Raw genomic sequence first — 26,713 nt, 5'->3', positions numbered from 1 at the left:
ATTGTGAAGATGCAAGAGAAATAGGCAAAAAGTTGTTAATTCCTCAAGGTCTTAAAATTATTTGCAAGGTGAAGGCAGACACTGGAGAACCAGACATGGGTTGTTTTTTTTTCTGCACACATGCCATTCAAGAATATTCCAGTGGCTGAGGCAAGAGGAACTCCTGAGCCCAGTAGTTTAAGATTCAGCCTAGTCAGCAGACTGAAACTCTGTGCTCTCTCAGGTCCCAAAAGAAATTGCAAAACATTGCATGAGCTGAACATAGATGTAACTCAGAGGCTGCTAAGAAGCATGGTCTAAAATGATCTCTAGGGCAAGAAGCCATGTGAGAAGATTCCTGGGCTTACCTGGAAGTCCTTTGTTGTGGGTCTTTGAAATGCCAGCACAAAGTTGCTAGCAATGGGGGGTAAATGGTGCTTTAAAAGAATATAGGTGTTGATTCTACACATTTTAGTGATGGGTTCTGATGAGTAATCTGGGAAGCTAATTTCCAGTGACAAAATGGTCACACACTGGTTTGAAAGTTCATTTCCCACCACTCCCATGCAGAAATGATGACCCAGTCCCAGTACCCTTGATTACAAAAGCACTTCCAGCTGGCATGGCAGCTCATGCCTGCAAAACTTGCTCTTTTGGTTGCTGAGGCAGGATGATTACTGTGAGTTAGAGGCCTATCTGGGCTACAAATGAGATCCTATCTTCTAACACAAAGTAGATAAAATCACTCTGGCTTTTGGAGGATAAGGACTCCTGACCACCAGGAAGAGCAGTGGTTGTAGCCAGGTCCTGTTCCTTAGAGAAAGCACGGAAAACAATGCCGCTTATAAGCTTGTGTGGGATTGCCCAGGAGACTGACAAGCTGTCTCAGGCCACTTCGTTTTAAACATGTAGGCTATATTAGATTTGGTTTTTTTTTCTGATGGAAATGAGCAGTTCCTGGGTGACTTACATGTGATCTCTGGCCTTATAAAACTTGTAAACCAAGGACTCTCAGGGAACAGAGCAGCTTCAAGTTGTCCCCTGGAAGGAAAAATATGAAGTGGTGCTTACGGAGTGCTTGGTAAACACTGGCTACTATTTTAAGTCTTTAACAATTAACAGTTTTAACCTTAGCCATGACCTTAACTCAGTGCAATTATTAACCTCATTTTGCCTATAAAGAAACTGGGGTTCAGGGAAATTTCTAAAGCCAGGGCTATCTTGTAGCTGATATGTGCTGGCTGTGGGTTCTACAGCTAGGCAGCCCGCCTGGCTCCAGAGTGTGTCATTGTGACCAGCCTCAGAAAGGGCACAGGATTTCAGCCAGCTTATTTTTCTTGTAGCTAAGGAAAAAGGAAAACAGTCAGACACATGGGCTTGTGTTTTTAACAAGAGGAATAATAGAATAAGACCTTTTTTCCTTGGCACTAATCTCAAGTATGAATTAATAGCATGATGAGATTTGCATAAAATGTATTATACAAGCAGTGGACTCTTGCTTGAGTTGGACAGCTGGCTTTTACGGCGCAGTCAGTATAGAAATGCTACTTAACCTAGCATTTATTTTGTGTAAACCACTTGAGGCAAGCAGGGGTCATCCTGTGTTCATGCTCTGCCCCTCGAGCCTTCAGAAGAGATGCGGGGAGCTGGGACTGTCTAGAAGATGGGATTGTAACCGTGCTCAAGACACTGTCATAAATAGTATCGGTCTGAAGATTGCACAGGTGGTAGGTTTTACATAATTTTAAGTAAATCCTCCCTCAAATACCTTAATTATAGCTATTCTATATTGCTGACTACTGTGAGAACTACTTAAGAGGAAGCAAAAGAGACTTTCCACAGGGAGTCGAAAAGCCAGACCGTCGCCTTCAGCCCAGAAAAAGTCAGCAGCAGCATGTCTTTCTGATGCCCGTAGGTTAAGATGAGACAAATACAATGTCTCCAGAAATCACGGCAGCTAGGGAACCACTGTTTCACCTACCACCATGATAGAGAAGGTATAAAAATCTCTTCCAAAGGGAGAAACACAACACTAAAGTTTCTTGGGATGGTGTGAGCCCAGACTCGTGTTTTCTGAGTTACCTGACCCTGGGCTACCTAAAATGAGATCATTACAATCTGCACGCCTAGGAAGCTCACACATCATTTGCCACTTAGAGTTATTTCAGATTGACCTTTCGACATATTGGCGAAGGTCCAGGTCAGGGACCAAAGCCTTTCCTCCAAGTGATCTCTGTCTGCGAGGAATCCCACGCCTTTGTGTCTGCCTCTGTTACCATGCACGCCTCTACAATCTCTCCATTGTAACTCCTAAATTCAGAACTATTTTCTCAGATCCTCAATTCATTTGTATCTAAAGGTTGTTTGAGCAATTCTAAACAGACCTAGTATCTGACTGTGCTCTGTTGAAACAATCCATTAAATTCATTTTCTCTTTTTCATAGTTTTAAAACATATACTAAAAGGTCTAATAAGATATCACTCAGTAATTTATGCCATACAGTGATCACTTATTGGGCAATTAAAGTACATTTTTATATAACAATTGATTGCTTTTTCCAAAATGAGTTTAAAATTTTAAAAATAAACTAGAATAAGGGTTCAGTAGCTAAGTGTGCTTGCTTAAAGTTGTGAAGGCTGACGTTCAAGCTCCCGGAACCCACACAGTGGTGCCTGTCACCACAGCCCTGGCAGAGGCAGTGGCAGAAGCATTGTTAGGGCTTGCAGGCTGCCAGCCTAGCTCTAGGTTCATTGAGAGACTATTCAGATGAATGACGTGGAAACAGATAGAACAGAATGCCTAATATTTTTCTCTGCCATCCCCATGCACGCACACAGGTACACATACATGTACATATTCCGCTCATGACCACCACACTAACACACACATACACACACAAAATTTAACAAAAAAAGACATTATAAGCTGGTAAAGAAAATAAAAGAGTCATTTTTAAAGGCAAGTTATAAAAAGAACATGAGATTAGTATTAAAGTTCATGTTCTCTTCATTGCCAAGGTTAGGCAACAAATGTCACTTTTGGCAGACATGGCAACTAGGATACCGTAAACTGTGGCATGATTCAACGTCTCAAAAACAAGTTATTCATGAGAAATCCAACTATTTCTTGTACCTAGTCAAAGATTTCACTTGCAGAGTCTCCTTGAAGAGACAAAAGCGGTAGCATGAAACCCATTATAACAAGATATTCTAGTCATAAATAGAGGAAGGTGCTTTGGAACTAAGTTACTCTTCATGTGAAGTGATGGTAGAGAGTTCAGTTTGATAGGAGATTAGCAGCAGGGCATTGGAACCGGCAGGAAACTGCAGTCTGGGACACACGCAACGCAACTCAAACTTAGAGCAGAGCACGGCCTCATCCTGGAGACGCAGCGTTTCTCAGACTAGTTCCCAGTGAGGTTCTTCGGCCGTAAGTGGCTGTGAAGTGGTGTTTATTTTTCAAAGAAGACCTAGGAATGTGTCAACTTTGTCCCAGTGACTTTCACAGATCTGCTCAGTGAAGGAAGGACTAAGATTCTACAACAGAAACACGCCAGAATGGATGACTTCTCCTGTGGTGTGGATTTGTTTAAAGGAAACCTTTTAGAAAGAAAATAAAGAAAGCTCTTTACAAGAATAAATACTACTTCTCCCAACACACACATAACAGACACACATACACACACATGCACACATACACACACCATACATACACACACCATACACACGCACACACATGCACACATATGCACACACATACAAACACACATAGACACACACACATACCATACACACATATATGCACGCACATACAAGGACCTGCAATACTGTATACTTACAAGTCAGCTAAATTTTAAAAGGTGGTAGTATTGACTAAAATTGATAATTTGGGTTTTTAATATGGATGCCCCTCCCCCATTTGTTTAATTGGAGAGAATAGACTGATGTTCCTTTCAGCTCCTAAGTGTTCCCCACAGAATGTCTCCACTCCATTCCCTCCCTCTTCTTTTTAACTCTTTCTTTTCCAAGGTTGACCCTTTCTATCCAGTGCTGTTTGGAAAATGTGCATTCTTGAACATATGACCTGCACAGCCTGTAACATTTAAAACAAATACTATGTGGATATATGAAATGTGAAGGTAGTTTGTTATAAACATTTTAAAACAATTGCATTGCTTATTTGTTATACTTTTTAAAATTTATAAGGTTATTTTAATTTCACATGACAAGCCGAGTATGTAATTTAGTGATAAATTAACTAGGGATAGGCTTCTTCATGTCACTCTTTCCTGAAGCTTAGCATGGTATGTAAATGTGTTTGTCTTGTTTAGTGTTTCATGGGCAGCAGTGATGGCAGCTCACATCTTTAATTCCAGCACTGGTGGGCAGAGGCAGGTGGACCTTTTGTGAGTTTGAGGTCAGTCTGGTTTATGGGTTCCAGGTCGACCAGGGCTACAAAGAGAAACCCTGCCAAGGATAGCTAAGCATGATTCTCCTAATTTTTCTGCTCGGTTAATTGCATTTAAAATTGAATTTAGTTTTGATGGCTCTTACACCACACTACAGCTCTGCTGTTAATGTTTCCTTGAGTTTGCATGTGAAGATGGAATGCCAGTCTTGGCTGCCCTTTAGATGGTGATGAGGCATGTCCTTCTGTATATGTGTTGATTTTAATGGTTGATGATTAAAGCTGTTTGGGCCAATGGCTTAGCAGAGTAAAGCCAAGCGGGAAATCTGAACAGAGATAGAGAGTGGGTGGAGTCAAAGAGATACCATGTAGCTGCCAAAGGAGTAACAGGCCAGCACAGGTAAGCCACAGCCTCGTGGCGATACACAGATTGGTAGAAGTGGGCTAACTGAAGATGGAAGAGTTGGTTACCAGGAATGAACAAGCAGTCTCTGACTGCAAGATACTCACATCTTTCAGCTTTTTCTGAATGATTTCTGGTTTGAGAACTTAGACTCAGCATCAATTGTCCTTCCCTCAGTTAGTCAGAATTGTGAGCCCCTAAATACACACACACACACACACACACACACACACACACACACACACACACACACTGTACAAGGTAGCCATTTGAAATTTATTATGAACCTATTACAGTTTTTAAGTGTGTTACATTATAGCTTTATGACTGCCATTATGTCACCAGCCTATTGCAAAGGCTTGAGAAATACAGCATTCTTTATCTTAGTTCATAAAATTGAGTCATACCTTATTTGGAATTAGCTGATGTGGATTTAGTAACTGAGACTTTAAATGCTTTTGAGAAATATGTTTAATTGTGCAAATAACCTTCTTCCTTATGTATCAAGGATTCTTTTTGAAAGGAGAAATTCAGAAAGGTTTGAAGATTAAAATACTTAAAACAATCCAAATGTTTTTTTGAGGTGCAATGTGGCACTTACTGTAGTGAGTTATAAGTCCCCAGCTATATGTAAATGTATGTGCATGGTTACGCCCAAATGCTAGCCTGATATAATCATGCTGAGACATTTTCCTTGACTTCCCTTAGAATAATTCCGCTGTCTTTAAAGGGCACGCTTTAAAGAATGACTGCAAATGGTCTGCTAGGATTAAATAGAATTTGTTAAGAAGAAAGAAAAGAAACCTCTCACTTCATCAGCACTGCAAGGAAACAGCTGTTTCTGTTCCTGACTTTCTCCTAATGAAGAGCAGCTTCCCAAAGCCATGTGTGTTGACGTTCACATTTCTAAACACTCCAAGTTTTAAGTTTGCACTCTGATGAAACTGTGTTCTCCTTTTCAAATGTTTAAACTTACAGAACAATGCATCTAACTGTGGTGCAGCCTAAGGCCCTCTGGCTTCTCCGAGGATTCTGTTGCTCACCCTGTACCTAAAACCATTGTGAAGATGGGGACCAGCGTAGGAGAATTCACAGTTGTCTCATCTGAAAGGATATGTCCATAGATAGGACCATGGGCAAATGGAATAGATTGTTTCCCTCAATTTAATTAAGAGTGCCAGGGCTTATTTATTCATAATCTAAATGACCGTGTTTGTAATGGCCTGAGATTCACAGTTATGGAGCCTGATATCCAGTGGGCATCTTAGCAAATATAAATTCTTTAGTAAATTAGTTCTTTAAACAAATATTTTTTGAGTGTCTGCTGTAGTGTGTGAGGAACTTTACAAAGTGTTTAAGGAAGGTTGTAGCAGCAATGGCATTCAGGTTCAAAAATACCTTTGTTGCTTCTGCCATGTCTATGTGTGTCAGGGGTCACAGAGTGTCATGACATGCAGATGAGATAAATGGACATTGGTCCTGGGCCTGTTTGTCACATAGAGAGTTTTACTAGTTTCTTGTAGCAGCCAGGCCTGTCTGATCACTAACATTATAATGACCTTATTAACTGCCATCTTTTAGAAGTTTCTGGAATCTTACTGTTTTGATGACTAGCCTGAGACAAAATAGATACTCATCTCAGTGGCTGAGAAATTATTTTTTTTGACTTTTGACTCAGCAAAGGTGATATTTGGGCCAAATCAATTTTTAAATTCTATTTTAATATTGGTTTTCATAAAGGTCATAGTTAATATCTTAGGAGAAAAAGTTACAAACCACTTGCTGCTTTTGGCTCTGCAGAACCCCCTCCCATGGCCTATTTGTGGGGAGTGTTTACAATAAGAAATACTCCTCCATCCCTAGTTTCAGAAACTGTGTTGTTGAAATGTCACATTTTTGAGAGGGAAATTGCACTGCCAGACAAGATACCTTAACCCAGCAGGACGGGAAGACCGAGAAAATGAGCCAAAAGTTTAGAGAGTCTTGGAGCCTTGAACTCAAAACCCGTTTCACTCCTACTATCTTGTGACGCCAGTCCATAATTACATTTCATGAAAATGTCAAAACAAAATATATATGCAACTTTTTTATTTTATACGACCTAATTAAAGTGCCATGTTGGGAGCATCCTTTCCCTAGTTAAGGTACTTAGTTACAGTGAGGATCAGTTTTACAAGTGAGACAACACTTAGCTAATTTAGCTAAGGCTTCTTTCAATAGAACTCCCAGAATAAATGTCTGCCCTTCTCAGTTTGAGGAACTTTGAGGATTAGTGTGTGTGGTTATAAAATCCAGCATGTCTAACTAAGAATATAGTCCTTGCCTGTCTCGCGATTCACTGGGTAAGACAGTAACCCTCCACAGGTTTACACTGTCGCCACCAAAACTTTTCCAGTAACCGGATACGATGACTTGGACTCCGAAGGAGATTTACTCTAACATGGGAATTTGTGTTCAAATCTGTCATCAGTTCGCTTATTGGTGCTCTCTGTGTCCTCTTGTGAACTGAAGTAACTCAGCTTTTCACGTGAAGGGCCATCAGGGCACCTCTTCTAAACATGCTTGCTTTGTAAGAAAACAGCTTCAGAAGCAGAAAAGGAAAGCAAGCCTCCACGCTAACTCTGAAATCCTGCTTCCGGTCTCCCAAAAGCTTGTCTTGCTCGCATTGTTTTATTCTAGCTTCCAAATCAGTCTCTGCTTTTCCAGTTGGAACTTGTTTGACTGTCAAGGTTCCGGCCAGGCCTGTGTCACGTTTGTCTCTCTGCCACAGTATCCACCACGCACCCATCTGCTTGCCCTGAGTCTGCGCCATGCGCATGCGCATTGTGTTTCTATCGTAACTCTTACCCCAGGCCACCTCTCCAAAGCCATCCTACTGTGCAGAAAATTGAGGATTTTTGCTGTCACAACACAGTCAGTAGTTTTATCAATGTTATGGAAATATATGTTTTCTTTGATATTTCATTTTATATGTATGAATGTCTTGCCTGCATGTACGTATGTATTGTATGCATGTACCTGGTGTCATGGGAGTTCAGAAGAGCATGTCAGATTTCTTAGAAACGGAGTTAGGGGTGATTGTGAGTCATTGAGAGGGTGCTGGGAATGGAACCCAGCCCATTTTCTGGGGCAACAAGAGCTCATAAGCACTGAGCCATCTCTGTAGTCCCCAAGCACATGTTTTCCTAAAAGTTAAAATTCCTATGATTTTTCTTTCCCAAAAGTGTTCTAAAATTCTGTCTCTTTTTCATACAAAATATTACTCACTGCTTCTCTGTGTACTTTCCCTCACCAATACTCTTGGCCTTTTAGTATTCTTGTGACTTTAAAAGCAAAAATTTTCTCTTTCTACTCTGTTCATTTGTCCCTCAGTAAACATATTCTCCTTGAAAATACGACATTGAAATGTTTATTCTGTCAGTCTCTGTCTCCAGTGTCTCCGTGACTTTCAATAGTCAAATCTATCCCCCTGGAGACAGGGAGGGCAAGCTGTCGTTATTAATGGTGACTGTCCCACAATGGATACACACTAGGACTAACTTTAGAACTGACCTTAGGTCGAGTACACTTTATAAAAAGTTGGCATCCTTTTCTTTTTTAAAAAAAAAGTCAATAAGGTCGCGTGGTTAAAGTTAGGATATTACAGGGCAGTAGAGGGAAAAAAAAGAGATTAAAGAAAAAGTGTTTGGTAAAAATGCATTGCAGATCGGCTGCAGTACAAAATCAAACTGACCACATTTTAGATAGCAATGAATTTTTAGAATGTGATATAAAAGTTCTATCAAAAGATACATCAAAAATAACTTCCATGACATAATTTCATTGGCTTCCTGAGCCGGCCAATGGTTTAATGATGATAATTTACTAATAATGACTGGAACACTCTCTGAACTGAGAGTTCTAGTGTGAAATATTGGGAAAAAATATCAATATTACTGTACTTTACAGAGGAAAGAAATGTATAGTTAGAAGCTTTCAAACATTCTACTTGGTCCTGCAGCAGCTTAGAAAATAATCACTCTAGGCTTACTATTGATTATAATTGTTCAGCCAATTGTTTACACATATCACTGACTGGCTCTCGCCACTAAATTAACCCATTTTTACTAATCTGTGTGTCGCCACATGTCCGTGACTCTGCCTTCTTTCTCTCCCTATCTTTGGATTTCCTGCCTGGCTATATTGTGCCTGTCCACTGGCTGAAACAGCTTTATTCATCAACCAATGAGAAAAACACACATCCACGCCGTCCTGAAGGACGTCCTACAACAGAAATGCCTGGGCTAGTGTGAAAGGCTGGGTGGTAACTTTTTAATAAGGTGGGAACTGGGAAGGTGGCTCTGCTGAAACGTGCTCTCAGTGGAAGGAGAACCTCATCTGAGCACATGACATCAGAAGCGGAGGTACACATTGTAATCCCACCATGGGAAAAGTGGAGGCAGGGCAGTCCCTAGGGCTGGCTGACTAGCCAGTCTACCCATGGAGGCAGGGCAGTCCCTGGGGCTGACTGACTAGCCAGTCTACCCGTGGAGGCAGGGCAGTCCCTGAGGCTGGCTGACTAGCCAGTCTACCCCAGCTCCAACTACAGTGACTGTCTCAAAAGGTAAGGTCTCAGTGAGTGACTGAGGAAGATATTGACCCCTGATCTTTACATCCATGCACACTCACTGACTTCTTACTTAAGCACACACATGCACATGAGTAACCTAAACATACATGAGAATGTGCTACACTTCCATCTGAGATATAATACTTTGTGGTGTTCCTATGAATTTATCCATTTAATGAACTGTCCTTAGGAATGGAGATAGGGATCAGTGGTTAAGACTGACTTCTCCTGAGGGAGCCAGAGATCAGATTCCAGCCTGCCCAGCAGGCATCCCACAACGACCTATAACTACAGGTGATCTGGTTCCCTCTTTAGACCTCTGTGAGTACCTGCACGCATGTTCCCATTTGCATGTGCACACACACACATCACTCACATGCATGAGCATACAAAGAAATTAAAATATAAATTAAGATTAATTAATTAATTAACCTTTATAAGTCATTCCTGCGTGCCAATCAGAGTACTTATCGATGCATTGCTGTCATAGCCATTTGGAGATAACAAACAAGCAAAAGACATTTATATAATTATAATTGTCGTTAATTATGTTAAGGAGATTGAAGTGTCTCTGGGGCTGGGGAGATGGCTCTGCAAGTGCTTTCCAAACAAGTATGAGGTCTAGCCTTTAGATGTACAGAAACTCACTGAAATGCCCGAAAGGCATGGCCACCCATCTGTAATTCTAACATTGGAAGGCAGAGACAGGAAATTCCCAAATCAAGCTGGCTAGCAAGACGAGTCATATTAGTGAGCTCTGGTCTTGACTGAGGGACCTTCTTCAGTGAGTGAGGTAGAGAAAGGATGGAGGAAATTCTCAACATCACCCGCAATCCATGCACTCACATGAGTATGTGCAGTTGCATATCTGTGTCTAAATACATACAATAAACATGTGTGCAGATGTACACACACACACACACACACACACACACACACACACAGTGGAATCATGGAAAAATTAAATGTTTCTGTAAGGAATTTAGTGATGTTTAGGTAGGAATTTGAGAAGACTCAATATGTTTCGTAGAAATTCTAAAGAAAAAAGTATCTAAAGATCCTGAAAATGCGTTAGTGAAGGACATTAGCAAACTTACGACCATGGTTGCAGAGCTGCAAAGGAAAGTATTCATTCCTGGGCAGTCTTGCTGGCATTGCAGGATTCAACGGTCAGGGGAGAGCACACAGTGGGTACAAGGAAAAAATGGGAATAAACAGGAGATGCTGATGATGTGCTTTTGAGGTGCCTAGGAAGTGACTGTCATCAGAATGTGCAATGATTAACTTTAGTTGTGAATGGGACACAACCTAGAATCAGTCTCCTGGGAAAAAGAATCTCAGTATGGAAATTTCAATGTTTTTCTGGCCTGTGGCATGTCTGTAGAAGATCATTTCAATTGAACTAACCAATGTGGCAAGGCCCAGCCCACTGCAGGCGACATTACTCCTTAGGCAAGGGGTCCTGACCTGTAGGGACCTTCTACAGGTCCCACTGTAGAAGAGTGGGAAATTCTAGGTGAGCACAAACAATAAAGAACGTTTACATGTGTGCATTAATTGCCATCTCCTCTCGGTTGTGGATGTGATGGGACCAGAGTATTTCAGGTGTCTGCAATCGTGATTCCCTCACAGTTCGATTCTAACCTGAAATTACAAGCTGAAAACAACCCGTTCTCCATAAATAGCTTGTTGTCAGGATAGTATCACAGGTGAGACAGGACAGAATGTGAGGCAGAGAGCTGGGTTTTTAGCAATGGACGGTGAATAGGTGATGTTGGATACGAATAACAGCTTAAAAACTTAGGAACCCCCACATTCTCCCCTAAATGTCTTCCACATGTCAGCTGATCCTTTTACTTCTTCATATGCATCTTGGGGCCCAAAGGAGAGCTTAGTTTTCTCGCTGTCCTCTAATGCACCTTGTAGACAATAAACCTCGATCTCAAATCAGCATTCCTTTGAAATGCAAGCTAGGTAGAATGGCGATGACTCTCTTGGACCCTCTCTTGAAAACATGTGGACAGCTTTTATTGCACTTGCCTGTTTAAATGTAAACTTGTCAAAATCCATTTCTCCTCTGACATAGGGGTATGTCACCAAGCATAAACACGTACACGAATGAATAAATGTAATCTCTGTTTCTCAGTTTCCAAAGTTGACCTCCTTTTCTCTATGATTTTAGTTTCATATCAGTCAGTGTTCAGGCAGAGAAGTCAAAGGGGTAGGAAATCTGTAATACACTCTACATATTAAAGTATATATGTTCAAGGGGTAAGTACACAGAAAATGCTCACACGATGGTGGGCAACAGGTTTAGAGTCCTGGTAAAGCTGTTTCCTGAATGCCACAGAATAATCAGTTGGCAAGAGTAGGCCATGGTAGGCAGGCACCACCATGGGAGAAAAATGACACTGTCTTTGACTTGTTAATGACTAAGATTATCTGCAGAAGTATGAACCCCTAGTTCATACAGCCAAACTTATATCCCTGAGTCGGTGTTTCATAACACAGAGATGAGGCCAGAAGTCAGCACGCAGCTCTGCAGTCCAATGGCTCTTCACTCCTTTCATGTCCAGATCTCTATGCTCTTAGATTTGAATGCACTTTTTAAAAAAGTGTAGCATAAGCCTCATGTGGAAGTAAATCTTCAAGTTCAGCATGCAGAACGTTTGAGGCAGGAGGATAACAAGTCAACGGCCAGTATGGGATGGTGATTTTCTCCCCTTCACCAGTTCAGGGTGATATTTCAATATATCACAGATTGTAATTTACCTACAGGATTCTTTTCTCAGTGTTTGGAAACTGGAAATCTATGATCAAGTCTTAAGACCCCATCTCAGTGTTGGGAGAGAGAGTGTAGAAGGGTGGAGGGAGGGAAGGAGTTAGGGGCTTGATGTTTCTTTCCCTAAAGATAATCCTACACTGTTATGAAACTTTGATTACTGCCTTAGGTTCCATCTCCATATGTAACTATATTTGGAGGTGAAGATGTCTACATCTTAACTTCAGGGAGACAGAATATGACCAGTACATAAGAATGCTGTACAATTTTATTTATGGCCACACAACAACCAAAGGCTCCCTTGTCTCCATCTCCTTTGTGAGTGAGTATTCTTGGGTAAGTCTCAGAAAACTGGACTACCCTGGAAGGCAGCATTATGTCAGGGTAGTCCAAACCCACTCCCTTTATTGTTGGTCACTTCCAAGACTTAGTTTTTTCCAAAGTGATTGTCTCTCCAGTGACTCTCCGAAGCCCTTCTCCCATGCTTGGAACTCCCACCTTCAGCCTTGTGCTCATAGCTCTCAGACAATAGCATCTCAGAGAACATAGATAACACAGCATGGAATCATAGCTAATACATATGGGTATTATCATAGGTAATGGGTAGAATCATATCATAGGTAATGCAATCTTGGGAGCATGTTTTCCTTCTTTATAATCACAAACAAAGGGTACCTCAAACTTTTTCTAAGTGAAGTACTTTGCAAAACTGGAGTTAGGGACGTTAATGATCTTTAGTCTTTGCCTCTCCACTACGTTCTTCCCCTAATCTTACTAACACTTTTTTTTTCTTTTTTGAAAGAATACTTTTGATCCTTGTCCCTAGCTGGTTTCCAAACTGGCTCCTCTCACAGCCCCTCTATCATGAGTTCAGTGGACAACAGCCTTCCATCTAGTCATTCTAACCACCCTTTCCTCCTGGGCTCTCTGCAGCAGGTGACAGACCATATCCCTCAACATACTTGTCTCAGATTACTCCCGCATCTCTTTTCTGTTTCCCCCTTTCAGGCACCTACTAAGGATGGATGCTCCTCGACACTCTGCATGACCTTCTAGCACTAATCTCTGTCCTCTGCGATGACTCTAGAAGAGCTCCTTTGTGAGAACGATCAGAGTCATCCTACTAATTCTGCAATACAAACACATACACACACACACATACACACACACATACACACACACACAGAGAGAGAGAGAGAGAGAGAGAGAGAGAGAGAGAGAGAGAGAGAGGGAGAGAGAGGAAAAAGAAAACTATCACAGGATTTTATTCTTTTTTTGCTTTAAATTTTAATTCTCTAAACTAAAATCATAGCAAGATGCCTCTCTTAACTAGCGCTCTTGGGAACTATAGTGTTTTCCTGTTCCTCTTGCCTTCTCTATTTTATTCCTTCAGTGAATATTTGTTTTTGGTCTAAAGACAAAAGGAATCATCCTTCCCAACAGTGACACTGTGCAAACCACCTAAGTGGTTTTAAGTTGTGAGTTAAACAAACTGATGACATTAATTTTAACACACTATACTTAACTCAGAAAATTCTTGACATTATCCTTCTAACCCGCTGCTGTGGGACAATGATCTGTACCCTGTCACTTGTATTTTAAATAAATGCTGATTGGCCAGTAGCCAGGCAGGAAGTATAGGCAGGGTGACCAGGCAGAAAGTAGAGGTTGGGAACAAGAATTCTGGAAAGAAAGAAGTTTCAATCTGCAGTTGTCACCCAGAGACAGAGGAAGCCAGAGCAGAGCAAGCAAGATGTGTCTGCCTCACCAAAAAATGTACCAAGTCATGTTGCTAACACAGACAAATATTATGGGCTAATATAAGTTATGAGTTAATAAGAAGCCTAAGCTATTAGGCCACCAGAGCATAAATAATGTAGATCCCTGTGTGATTTCTTTAGGACTTAATGACTGCAGGAGCTGAGCCTGACAGAAACCTCAGTCAACAAACCACAATTAATCTGAACGTCATAAACTACTTTTTATCTATGTTTGGGACTCTGCCTTTAAAATTCCAGGTGTCTCTACATTTACAGCACATCTTGACTTGAGCTAGTTTTAGTACTAGGACTCCTGTGTTGGATAATATAGCTTTGGTGTTTATGTCGCTGACATTCGTGCTTGGGTTCAGAGCTGGAAACCTGAGCACGGAAATCCCATCTGCATCTATTAACCTCTTGCTTGTCCAATGTGTCAGTCAAAGTGGCACCAATTATCAATGAGAATTTTCACTTTAAGGAATTCTTGCAGCTATCTTTGTGAAGATACTCTGAACGATTCCTTTTAGACACATTGTTATAGCTGTGGTCGTGTTTGGGACACTAGCGCTCTTGCTATCTGAGAAATAGAGGTTACCTTTTTTAATGGGTTTGGGAACATTGAGATAAAAGTTACATAAATAAACTAGGATGGTATCACCTGCCTATAACTACAGCACTTGGGAGACTGAAACAGGGGGATAACTGGTTTAAGTAGATTGGGGGTCACATTCAGCCCCTGTCTCAACAATAAAAATCAGTAGTAATAATAATAACAATGAAGCATAATATTTGTGAATCTTGATCACTTAAATTGTGCATTGCATGAATAGATTTAAAAATCATTAATTTTGACCACTTCACCGTAAGAACCTACATTAGAAGCACCAAGTCAGATTCCAGCCTACTGTAAAACATTTTAATTCTGTTCCGCTTGAAGGCAAACCTAATGATACTTTGCTGATCCTAAAAAGGAATGATTTGCTAATTACAGCCTTCCTTCAGTAATTGCTAGAGTGTAGCACCTGCATTCAGGATCACTGGGTCATATTTTGGATGAGAAAACTTCATTAAATATACCCTGTAAGTTGGAAAGGTAGTTTGACAGTGTTTAGGGTTAATAACTGAGAACATTAGGGGAAGAAAAGTTCTAACTTTGTGAATGAATGTTTTGTTCTCCCAGCTTCTTCCAAACTCCGTAAATAAAACAGCAGCCGCTGCAAAGGAGTGAAGCGGCTGAGCACACTCCAGAGAGGACTTATTCAAGGGAAACAGTGACGATATTAACATTAAAGAAATTTATGGAACTAAAGATGCTTCCGACTCAACTGCTGATAATCACACCTTTCTGAAGAAATGCCAGCATCATCGTTTGCATCTTTTTCTGTTTCCTTCCTTCTGATAGTCTTATTGTCTCCAAAGAAGCAACTGGCCTGGACATGTACAGACAGAAGACATGGTTACCTTGGCAACCAGCACCACGGACCACATGTGACCCCTCTACAAAGAGCATCTACATCTTTTCAAAAGTTAAACTAAGCAGTCAAACTCTTGGAACCTGACCTAAAAACAAAAGCCCTGCTCTTCAATGCTGATGGAAAATATAACTTATTTTAACTTCTTTATTTGACAAAATACTGAACCATGAATTTGCGATTGCTTATGGTTGTTTTATCCTGATTTCAACATTATGATTAAAGTATTTGGTTAGGTAACTGTTTGTAACTAAACATCTCTCCTGTATTCAGAGTGTGAGGATCCAGCAGAGGGAGCCCACACATTATTGATGATTGCATGTCGGTATAAAATGATTTAATTATATTTAGAGATTTTAGTAATAAAATTCTTGTTAGCTTTGGGGTCCTATAGATTGCCCATAGAAATACACATTTTTAACGTTGATTCATTCTTTTTATTCTGTTAATATCTTGCATATATTTAATAACTTATGTTTATGTACGAACACTTTTTTAGTTTTGTTTTTATAACTTGTTCAAGATTGCTTAATAGGGGTAAATATGGCTTCATTTTAGATTTCTTAAAGCTTTTGGCCACATCTTCTCCTTTTCAAGTCCCCCTTTCGTTTTACTGACCGCCCAAGAAAAGTGTCATGCAATAGTTTTTTATAACTGAGTACAAAAAACCAAAACCAAAACAAAACCAAAAAAAAAACCATGCAGTTCCTAGCTGCTTCCATATAAAGAGGACAAGAGGTTTACAGGGTATTGTTTCCTTGTCAAGAAAGATGTCTTAGAAAACGACATGGCTTCCATAGGAAGTTGTGGGGTTCCAAGCCCTGCCTCACTCCCAGAAGACACTGAGACTCTGGGCGCAGTTCATCCAGGAATATTAGTTTTCTCATTAATTTCTCTAGAAATGCTGATTGGCATGTCTTTTCATTGCTCTGACCATTCCAAGCTTGAAGAAGAGACGTGTGACAAAATGACTACCAGTTATTTTGTCCTTGTATACCAGATGCTCGTCTTTACTCTCTTTTGTAAATCTCACAGCCACCAGTTACTTGGAGAAAGGTTTCACTTCTCAGGACCTAAATAAGCCACACACGACAGAGCCTGAATTTCATACAAGTGTGAGACCCTACAGGGCAAACAGAGGATCACTGAGAGATACCTCTTCCAAGATGCGTTCCCGTCTGTTGATTTCACTCTCGATGCTGGGGAAGTCGGAACAACTTTCCCTCAGCAGAAACAAGTAAGAGAGAATCAATGCACAAATAATCTTTAAAGGTGTTCAGGGAGCCAGTCCCCGTGTTAGATGCTCTTTGCGTCACTAATCTTCTCAACAGTCTACCATGCCTATGCTATGCTTTGGCAAATGAAGACGGGCCCAGGAGGTTTCATAATAATCTACTCCAGACAATGCCATGAGCCTAGGATTTAATTCTAGAGTGTTCTGATTTTAAAATCTAATCTGCATCTATTTTTGCACAATTATTCCTCTCAGTCAGTTTCCGTGAAATCAAATCTCGTGTGTGTGTATTTGCACATTGTTCAATGATGTGACAGTTTGTAGGGGATTCTTGTGAACCTCAACCCAAACGTTGATTCACAGCCTACATTTTTGGTGTCCATACTCAGACTAGTTTGTAAATAAAATTTACTTTTCGTTCTTCAGATAACTTAAAGGGTACTCACTAGTTGGTAAAAAAAAAAAAAATTGACACATATTGTCTACAAACTGGAAGGCACCGGTACCCATTTTGGTTTATGGGTAGTTTTGGTTTAACTCCCATATTTTATGAATGAGAACTGAGGATAGGACAGACTGTGACTTGCTTGTTCTCTTCTTGTTCATTAATGAGAACACAGAAAAACCTCTCTAACCCTGGAAGACAGATTTCCCTGTTCTGCTTCAAAACTAATTTAAATAAACAGTGTGAAAAACACATGTGACCCTCAAGTCTCTTTATTTAACTCGATGCTGAGTTTAGTAAGCTGAAGGCATCTGGGGAGGCCAGTGATGGGTTTTATCCACAGCATGAAAATGAGAGATGAATTTTATTCTAAGTCAAAAAAGAAAATGGATCCACAACTCAAGATGCAATAAAAAGGTGTTTCAGAAATCCTTTGTGATTAAATTCATGATCTATACATAAAGTTTGCAGAGGTTTTGTATTTGTTCGGTAAATCAGCCAGTTGAACTATAGAATGGATGTTCAAGACGAAGTTCTCATCATAGCACCAATTTCTACTGAAAATTCCGAGGTGGTCAGTCCTTTCTGCCGCATGCAGATGGACTGCATCTAAATACAAGATTCAAAATATGTACCTTGAAGGGCCTCATTAGCAAAGGAAGTAGTGACTCCATCCCAGAATTCGTATTTATTGGGACTAGAGAGATGACTTGGCCATTAAGAACTATCTGCTCATTCAGAAGGCCCAGGTTTGGTTCCCAGTACCTACATAGTGGTCACAACCATCAATAATGGCAGTTCCAGGAATTTAGTATCCCACGACCTATATGATCAACAGGCATGCATATGGTATGGATACATCTATATAGGCAAAACACTCAAACACATACAATTTTTTATATAATTACATTTATACTTAATTTTTATGTATTTAAAAAATTGTATATTTAAATTTTTATTAGTATTTAATACACTTTTCAAGTTATATACATACATATCTGTATATATGTATGAATCCATGACTGAATACATTCTGTGTCCCATACGTGCACATACAGAGGGCTCTCTGTTTTCTTTTTTAAGTGACTCACAAGCTTTTACATGTGCCATCCCTTTAAGTTCCTCAGTGTGAACAGGCCAGCAGCAGAGTACCAAAGAGACCATGTCTCTTGACTTCTACAGAAACTCTGGAATCTACGGTGTGTGCTTAAGTGAAGGTTTCTCATTGCAGAGACTCATCAGTTTCTAGAGTTGCTGACTCCAGAACTTTCTCCGATCCTCTTGCTCCTTTCAAATGCCCATGAAATGCTCTCCGTAGTGGCAGGGTTCCTAGGTGACAAAGGATGACTCTGGAAGCCTTAACTTTCCTACTGGTCCAGTGTGTGTCTCATGTATTTTCAGACTTCACCAGTGGCAGAGGAAAATACAGCAATACAAAGGAACTGTTATATCCTAGAAGTTAGTTAAAAGAAACTGTAGCTGAACCATTCATTTTGACAGATGTGTGCAAGCTATCCAAGAAAGCAAACTTAATGACTTTTTTTCTAAAACAAAAACAAAACAAAACAACAACAACAACAACAACAAAAAACCATTTCTCACTCCATTGTTTTTCTGGATTGATGTTTTAGACAGTTCCATCCCTGACAACTGTAGACTTTCAGCAATTGTTTGAATGAATATAACTGAGCAGGCGATATGAAGTGATTCTTGTGTGCCAAGCAAGGAAATGAGAATTTCTAAATCTATTAGCACATGGAAGCCACACTATAGTTCTGAGAGGTAGACTTGTGGAAAAGGAGCGGTCTGTAATACAGCCAAGGTCACCCTGTGAGTGACAGAGGTAGAATCTGAAGTGAGATTTGTGTTCCTCAAGGTCGGCGCTTTAATCACCAGGCCGATTTAAGTTGGACTGCTTCCAACTGAAGCCTAAGCAGTTGGTCGACTCTCTGGTTCTGTTCATACAAACTCTATTTTTCTTAAATGGCAATAATTATAGCATGATCTTATTGTTGCTGCAACTTTTCCTGGCTTATGTAAGCATTTTGTTTGGTTTAGTCTGAATGCTTTCAAAAAAGTATAGGGACCCTGGATTTAAATATAATTTTGGAACACTGGTTGACCCTGCTCCAAAATTCCTGTGAAAATATTGTTTCCAACAGGGGAAAAGATACATTAGAAATATGACTTGGCAGACAATATTTCAGGCCTCGCTGTGAAGCCCAGAATGAGTTGTTTTGTACATATACAGAGTTTGGAACATGGTGTGTTACAGTAACTTTGTCACCTGGGTACCAGGTTGTGGCCTTTCTGTCATTCAGACTGTGGAATGCCTCACTTGACTCCTTTCCCCTGACTAGCAGAATATGTATTTCACTTCTAAACTCATGGAAATGTAAATGAGGTCTAAGACCAGGTCAGTGTAGTCAAAGAGCTTGGAATACTGTCCGGTTTAGTTTTGTTTTGTTTTCTTGTTAGTTATAGAAGAGATTGCCTTTGGGTTGGGAATGTTTCATAACTCAAGAAATCATCCCAATACTTGAACTAGGAAGACCACTGGTCAAGCATCCTTGATTGTGGTATATATCTAAATCAATGAGGTGTGGGGGTGGAGGTTCCCGAACAGCAAACAATTTCCATGAAGAAGTCTAAGAGTTGCCCCTTTAGTGTATTCAAAATCAACTACAACTTACTGAACCAATCAAATTGCGACAAACTCATTAAACTGACCAGTCTTCTGAAGCAACTGCTGAAGCATTGGGTCTATAAAAACCTAAGTTAGCATTTCAAGAGAACTTGTCCAACTAGACAAATTAATCCTTCTCCTTTCTGTGGTCCTTCCATCATGCCAAATGCCATATCAGCTGTGTTTTTTATCTTTAGTTCCTTATTGACATGGGATCCAACTAGAGACAAGGTATGGCCCTCCCAAGCCACTCCTATGTTGTTTGACTCTCTTTAAATAAATACATGTCTTGTTGAGTCCAGTTTATGGCTATGAAAATAGCCCGAATAAAAAGTGATTTTTTTTTCAGGAGACAGTTTGGAGGTAGAATCTAGGGCCAACTAGATCCAACCACTTCTTTAATCACAGAATCTCTTGTTTGAGGTGCCTCAAAGGTCATGCAGTACACAGTTTGCCATTAACCACCAGCAGTTAATATTCATTGAACACTAACATCACCATATGCTCAAAACTTGTATAATTGAAAAAAATTTAACATTTCAATTTGATTCTGCTTTTGTCACCTGAAAAATCTTAGAAGGACTCCTGCTTAGCACTGTTCATTTGCAGCAGGGCAGTACTGGTCCAGGTGAAGAGCAAGACTGTGAAAATATTGTTTCCAACAGGGGAGAAGATGCATTAAGGATATGAGTTGACACACAATGAGTCCGTCCTTGCCGTGAAGCCCAGAGTGAAATTGTTTTGTGCTTAAAGGAACTTTGGATCAGGACGTGTTCCAGTAACTGTCACCTGGGTACCAGGTTATTGACTCCCTGCCATTCAGACCATAGAGCAGCTAGATTGATGCTTTCCATTGATGAGCACTGGTAAAGGTAACGCTTGGAAACAGAGCACAGGGTTGCTAAGCGCTGTCTGAATTCAGACTGTGGTTGTGCTGTTTTCTAGCTCAGACCTTGCAGGATGCACCAGTGTCTCTAAGCACCGGCATCTTAATATAGAACAGCAGCAGACCCACCTTAAAAGCTTGTTATATGTATGAGATGATCTAAGATACATACGTACATATATATATATATATATATATATATATATATATATATATATAAAACTTAGCATGGTACTTCAGTGTGTCAACAAATAGCTACTGTTTATAGCATTGCTGTGTTTATTATTATACTCTGGTGGCCTCTGTGATTACCGAGTTCCAGCACATAGTGGGTCCTCACCATTCATTTACTGTGTGAGTGAATGGATCAATAAATATTGAGCTCAAACTTTTACTATACATTACATTTATAGCCATAACACATCCCTATAAATAAGTTGATTATTTAACATGTAGTTAATGATTGCTGCTTGCTCTTGGAAACCTAGATTCTGAATATAAGTGAGTTGGCATTTAGGAGAAACATGTGGTCTAAGGTAATTATACCCAGAATACAAACTGTCATCCTTTATAAGCAGCTAAACAGTAGGCTTGGCTCAGATCTGCTTTGTAGCCCAAACAGGTTTGATAGATTGAAAGCAATAAAATGAAGAGCAGCTGTGGGTTAAGTTAAATCTGGCAAAGATGAGCTCAGTGTCCTTATATTGATTGCAGGGGCTGCTCAGATGCTAAGACCTAACATGGTGTGCTAATTTTTACAGTAGAACGTTGCTGTAGTGAATACTTTGATTTCTTATCTTCCTCATTCTTAGGAAAGAATAAATTTTTGAATATCTGATATGGTATTTGAAATACGCAAATGCAAATGAGAAAGAAAATGTGCATAAGAACTCACTAACGACATTAACAAGTCAGCAGTCTTTGTTTAGGAAAGATGGAAAATAGAAGCGGGTCCTTACAAAAGAAAAGTTCCTGAAGGTACTTCTGAAACACTGAGGAATTATGACATTTTACACATCGAAAAAGACTTTGCTATCATTTCATTTTACTGTCAGCCTAGACCAGTTTATTTGAGTTCAACCATTATTTTCTTGAGCCCTTTCTAGGTACTCACTATTTAGAATCCGAGGAGGGTGCTTAAACGAGAGATGTAAGTTGGCTTTAGTTAAAAGGCGATACCTGCTTATGAGGACATTGTGGGAAAAAAAAAAAAAAAAAACCATAACCAGATTAGACAGGTCAGAGTTTCCTAGAGGAGGTGAAACCTGAGATGTGTTTTGACGAATGAGTAGTTCAGCAGAGATGGAAGTGAGGTGGGGTTAGAATAGGGCACTTCAGGTAAAAGGAGCAGCGAGCCAATGACAAATGGGAGGGGACCTGCAGCCTGTGGGCCACTGCAAGTCAAACAGGATTCCCAGAATTCAAAAGGAGGGCAGGGCCGAAGGAAAATACTGAAGGAGCAGCAGACTGGATCAGTCTGCGCTAAACTTCAGTCTGCCCTTTACTTCCCTGGTATGAGCGGATTGCCAGATGCCCACATGTTCAAATTTTGTTCCGCTAGCTGCTAATGCCTGTCACTTGAGAAATAAGAATCATTAGTTAAATGCATATATACCATGCTAGATTATTCCAAGGTCTCAGTCAGTTTGAGCTTCCTTAATAAAGTCACGAAGACAGGGTTGCTCATAAGTGATAGAAACTTGCTTCTCATCATCACAGATGTTGGAAATTTGAAGTCAAGGGCTCAGCCTGATTGGGTTTGGTGCTGGCTCTTTTCTGGGATGTGGACCTTAGACTTCCTGATGTATAGTCACATAGTAGAAAGAGCCTTCTTTTGTTCTCTCTCTCTCTTGTTTTCTTCCTTTCTTTTTGTTTCTCCCCGGTCCCTTTTCTGCAGATTGAATTTGAGGCATCAAATATACCAAAGAGGCACTCCATTCATGCAATATATCCCCAGCCCTAATTTTACTTTTTATGTTGAGTTGCCCATTTTGGCCTTGAATTTAATCTGTAGCCCAGGCAGATATGGGCATGTTGCATTTTACCCTCACCCTTCTAAACAGCATGAATGACAATCCCACACTTCCAGGTTAGTTGGTCAGCATTACTCTCATTCATGCGGATTCCATCTCCATAATCTAACAGCATCCTAAGGGCCCCATCAAAAAATGCAACCCAACTGGAATTGAACTTTAAACACGTGAATTTTAGAATGGCAGGGACATTCAGTCTAATGCGAAAACATTAAACAGCTCTCCTTACTTCAAGTCTTTTGGGAACCTTTATTATGTGTCAGATCTTTATGATTCTGTATGTAGGGAATGCATGCTTTTCTAAATGAATTTGCAGGCTGAGGATGACACAGACCATCTTGAGGATATTCCGTGGTCTATACTTTGAGAACCACATGTATTGACATAGAAGAATCTTTGAGTGAGGCTAAGTATGGAATAGTTCTTCCCATATTTAGCACAGAGGAAGAATGTGAGAGAGAAACCATTAGATGGACACGGATGAATTAATATCTCATTGTAACAGCCCTGGGGTGGCCTAAGGGGAGATGGAGGATACCTGACCTTCATTAATAGATGGTGGTGATGAAGAGGAGGCTGTGATTGAGAAACACTCCAGAACCATAGGAAACACAAATCTGTTGGATTTCATTCTCCTGTTTAATTAGGTGGTGAGAATCAGCAGGAGAGGATGATTTATTGGATGTGGAGGCTGAGGAGATGAATGACTCTGATGACTTGGGTCTTTTTCTTGGGAAAGTGAGTGGTAAATGGAGCTCCTTATTGAGATCCAGAGATCATTTGTAACAAGGCTGCCCTAAGGAGTTGGAGACTTTGCAGTGAGTCTGGGCCGTAAAGTGGGATGCTGTAGTGACCCAGGTGTGAGAGACACAAGCTTCCAGCAGTACAATTTCCTTGAGTGAGTAAGGTCACCCCTCTAGGACTAACACGCACAATTCACCAAAAGGCACCACCACTAGCGGGTGGTGGTGGGGACCTTTCTAAGAAATTACTTTTAGAGAATTAGCCGTTTGCAAAATTGCCTTCCGGCTAACTGTTCATTGGCAAGTCATTCTGTTCTAGAGCTTGCAGGAAGAGCACACAGTGTGAGAAGACCTCGGGGTGAAAACAAACCTTTAAGCGATGGCAGGAAAACAGAAACTCAAAAAGAGAGAAATCAAAGGTTTGGAGCTGCCATCGTATTTTTACCAGCACTATAATTTATGTAATCTGACAAATATTTTTCTGTATAAACATGGCACAACCAAAACTATTAACAGTAACATACTTGAGCAGCAAGATAGCTGAAAATGTGTATTTGTCTGTACCTTAATACTTCAAGCTTAGGATTAATTTCTATCAATAGTTTGCTGTTGCCCTTATTACTCATTGCTATTATTGACTTTTAAGAGAGGAGAAGCTAAGTCTAGACCATTACTGTCTATAATACAGCTGGGTGTGCATAGTTAGACACATTGCACATGTGGAATCATAACAGTCAGTGTGGTGTAAGATGAAAATGATATGACTTCTTTATTTGGGAGATTCCTTAAATAAGAAATGACTTTGATTCTTAATTCTAACTTTGGCTCTTTAATAACCACCTGAATTTGCTCAGCAATGATCAGTTACTTTCAGAATTAGCTCTCAGTGCTGTGCCCAAACCTCCATGCCTCCAATCTCTAGTCTCAAACCAGAGTGAATATACAATCTCTTTTGTAGGGCAGTAGAACAAGTGGAAGAGTGTCCAGTTCAATTTCTCTCTCTCTCTCTCTCTCTCTCTCTCTCTCTCTCTCTCTCTCTCTCTCTCTCTGTACATATGTGGTTTATATGTGATGCATTCACAAGAGTACATGTCTGTGCGCATCTATGTCTATGTATCCACTTGCAGTGACCATAACCAGATGTCATGTGTCTTCATTTATTGCTCTTGGCCTTACCCTCGAGACTTTGTCTCTGACCGAACTGAAAACTCATCATTTAGGCTAATCTGGTTAGTCAAAATAGCACAGAATCTTGTCCCCTGGTGCTGGGGTTACAGGCATTGGTAGCCACGCCTAGCTTTTTACATAGGTGTTGGGAATTCAAACTCAGTTCTCCTCAGGCTTGCAAAGCGAGTGCTCCTACCCACTGAATCATCTCCACATCTCTTGTCCATCTCTCTCTTTAATTGAGAAATGTCACATTGGTTTTTGTGGAAAGAATGAAAAGTTATGTATATTGAGCATCATTGCTCGTCTTAAAGCAGACAGGATAAAAGAGATCAGAGACCAATCTGAATCTTGAAATCAGTGGCAAAGTGGGAAACTCCAGAAGCAACTTTTCTCCTTAATTGATAGAAGTCTTAGTTTCAACTACTCTTTGAATCATGAGACCATGGGAGCTGGATCCCATGATGACTCCATTAGTAAAATGCTGACCTCTTAAGTATGAGATCCTGTGTTTCTATCTCCCACGTACATGTCAAAAACTGAATACAGTGGTACAACTCTGAATGTGGGGCAGTCAATTTAGCTGAAATAGTGAGCTGTTGGTTCAGTGAGAGACCTTGCCTCAAAAACAGGTGGATATTGTACTCACTCATAAGTGACTATTAGATGTAAAACACAAGATAAACAGCCTGTAGTCCACAACTTGAGAGAAGCGAGTTGACAAGGAGAACCCTAAAAGAAACATACATGGATTCCCCTGGGAGAGGAAATAGGCAAGATCTTTTAAGAAAATTGGGAGCTTGCAATGAGGGGAGAAGGGAGCACAGAAGGGGGGGAGGAGGGGAGAAGGGGAGTGGGGAGGAAAAGTGGGGGAGGAACAAAATAATTGAGATGGGAGAATGACAGAGACGTAGAGCAAGAAAAGAGATATCTTGATTGAGGGCACTATTAAGGGACTAGCAAGAAATCTGGCACTATAGGGAAATTCCCAGGAATCCACAAGGATGATGCCAGCTGAGACCCTAAGCAGCAGTGGAGAGGGAGCCTGAACTGGCCTTGCCCTGTAATGGGTTTGGTGACTACCTTAATTGCCATTATAGAACCTTCATCTAGCAACTGATGGAAGTAGATCCAGAGATCCACAGCAGGACACTGTGCTGAGCTCCCAAAGTCCAGTCGAAGAGAGGCAGAAACGATAATATAAGCAAAGAGGTTAAGACCATGATGGATATACTCACAGAAACAGTTTACTTGAGCTAATGGGAGATCACTGACTCCAGACTGACATGGGGGAAACCAGCATAGGAACAAACTAGGCCCTCTGAATGTGAGTGACAGTTGTATGACTGGGACAGTCTGGGGGCCACAGGCAGTTGGACGAGGATTTATCCCTACTGCTTGAACTGGGTTTTTGAAGCCCATTTTCTCTGAAGTGATACCTTGGTCAGTCTAGATATGGGGCGGGGGGAGAGGGCTTGGACCTGCTAGACTTTAATGATCCCCCATGGGAAGCCTTACTTTCTCTGTGGAGTGGATGGGAGTGGGGTGGCAATAGGTAGAGGGAGCTGGAGGAGGGGAGGGAGTGGGAATGGGGATTAGTATGCAAGATGAGAAAAGATTGTTTTTTTAAAAAAAATAAATAACAATAATAAAAGAAATAAGGTGGAGATAAATAAAAACATCATCATTGGTTCTGACTGCTACATCCCCACATGTGCATATGCCTAGGTGTACAAACATGCAGGTACATATGCACACACACACATATACACACACATATGTGTATACAAACACACACACACACACACATGATTTGTTCCTTACATAAAGGCTCTTATACAAATGTTAAGAGAACTATTTGAAAGCCAGGTTTGATGATTCTGACATCTATGAATTGAGGAAATACCTGCCTGAAGAAACACCTAGAAGCTGATGTCCTTATTCTTTCAGATAGAGTTGGACTATCTAGCCATGGTACCCCACAGCAATTTACAGCCACACCAGAAATCATTTACTTGTTACTTCCATTCAAATGCTGTCTTTCATCATGACTTAACCGGTGTTATTTTTGTTTTCCAAGATTTTCCTGACTCTGCTTGTATCTTG

The sequence above is a fragment of the Myodes glareolus genome, chromosome 19, assembly GCF_982192425.1.
Source record: "Myodes glareolus chromosome 19, mMyoGla1.1, whole genome shotgun sequence".
Taxonomy (NCBI): Eukaryota; Metazoa; Chordata; class Mammalia; order Rodentia; family Cricetidae; genus Myodes; species Myodes glareolus.
The sequence above is the reverse complement of the archived record's forward strand: the minus strand, read 5'-3'. Positions refer to the sequence as shown.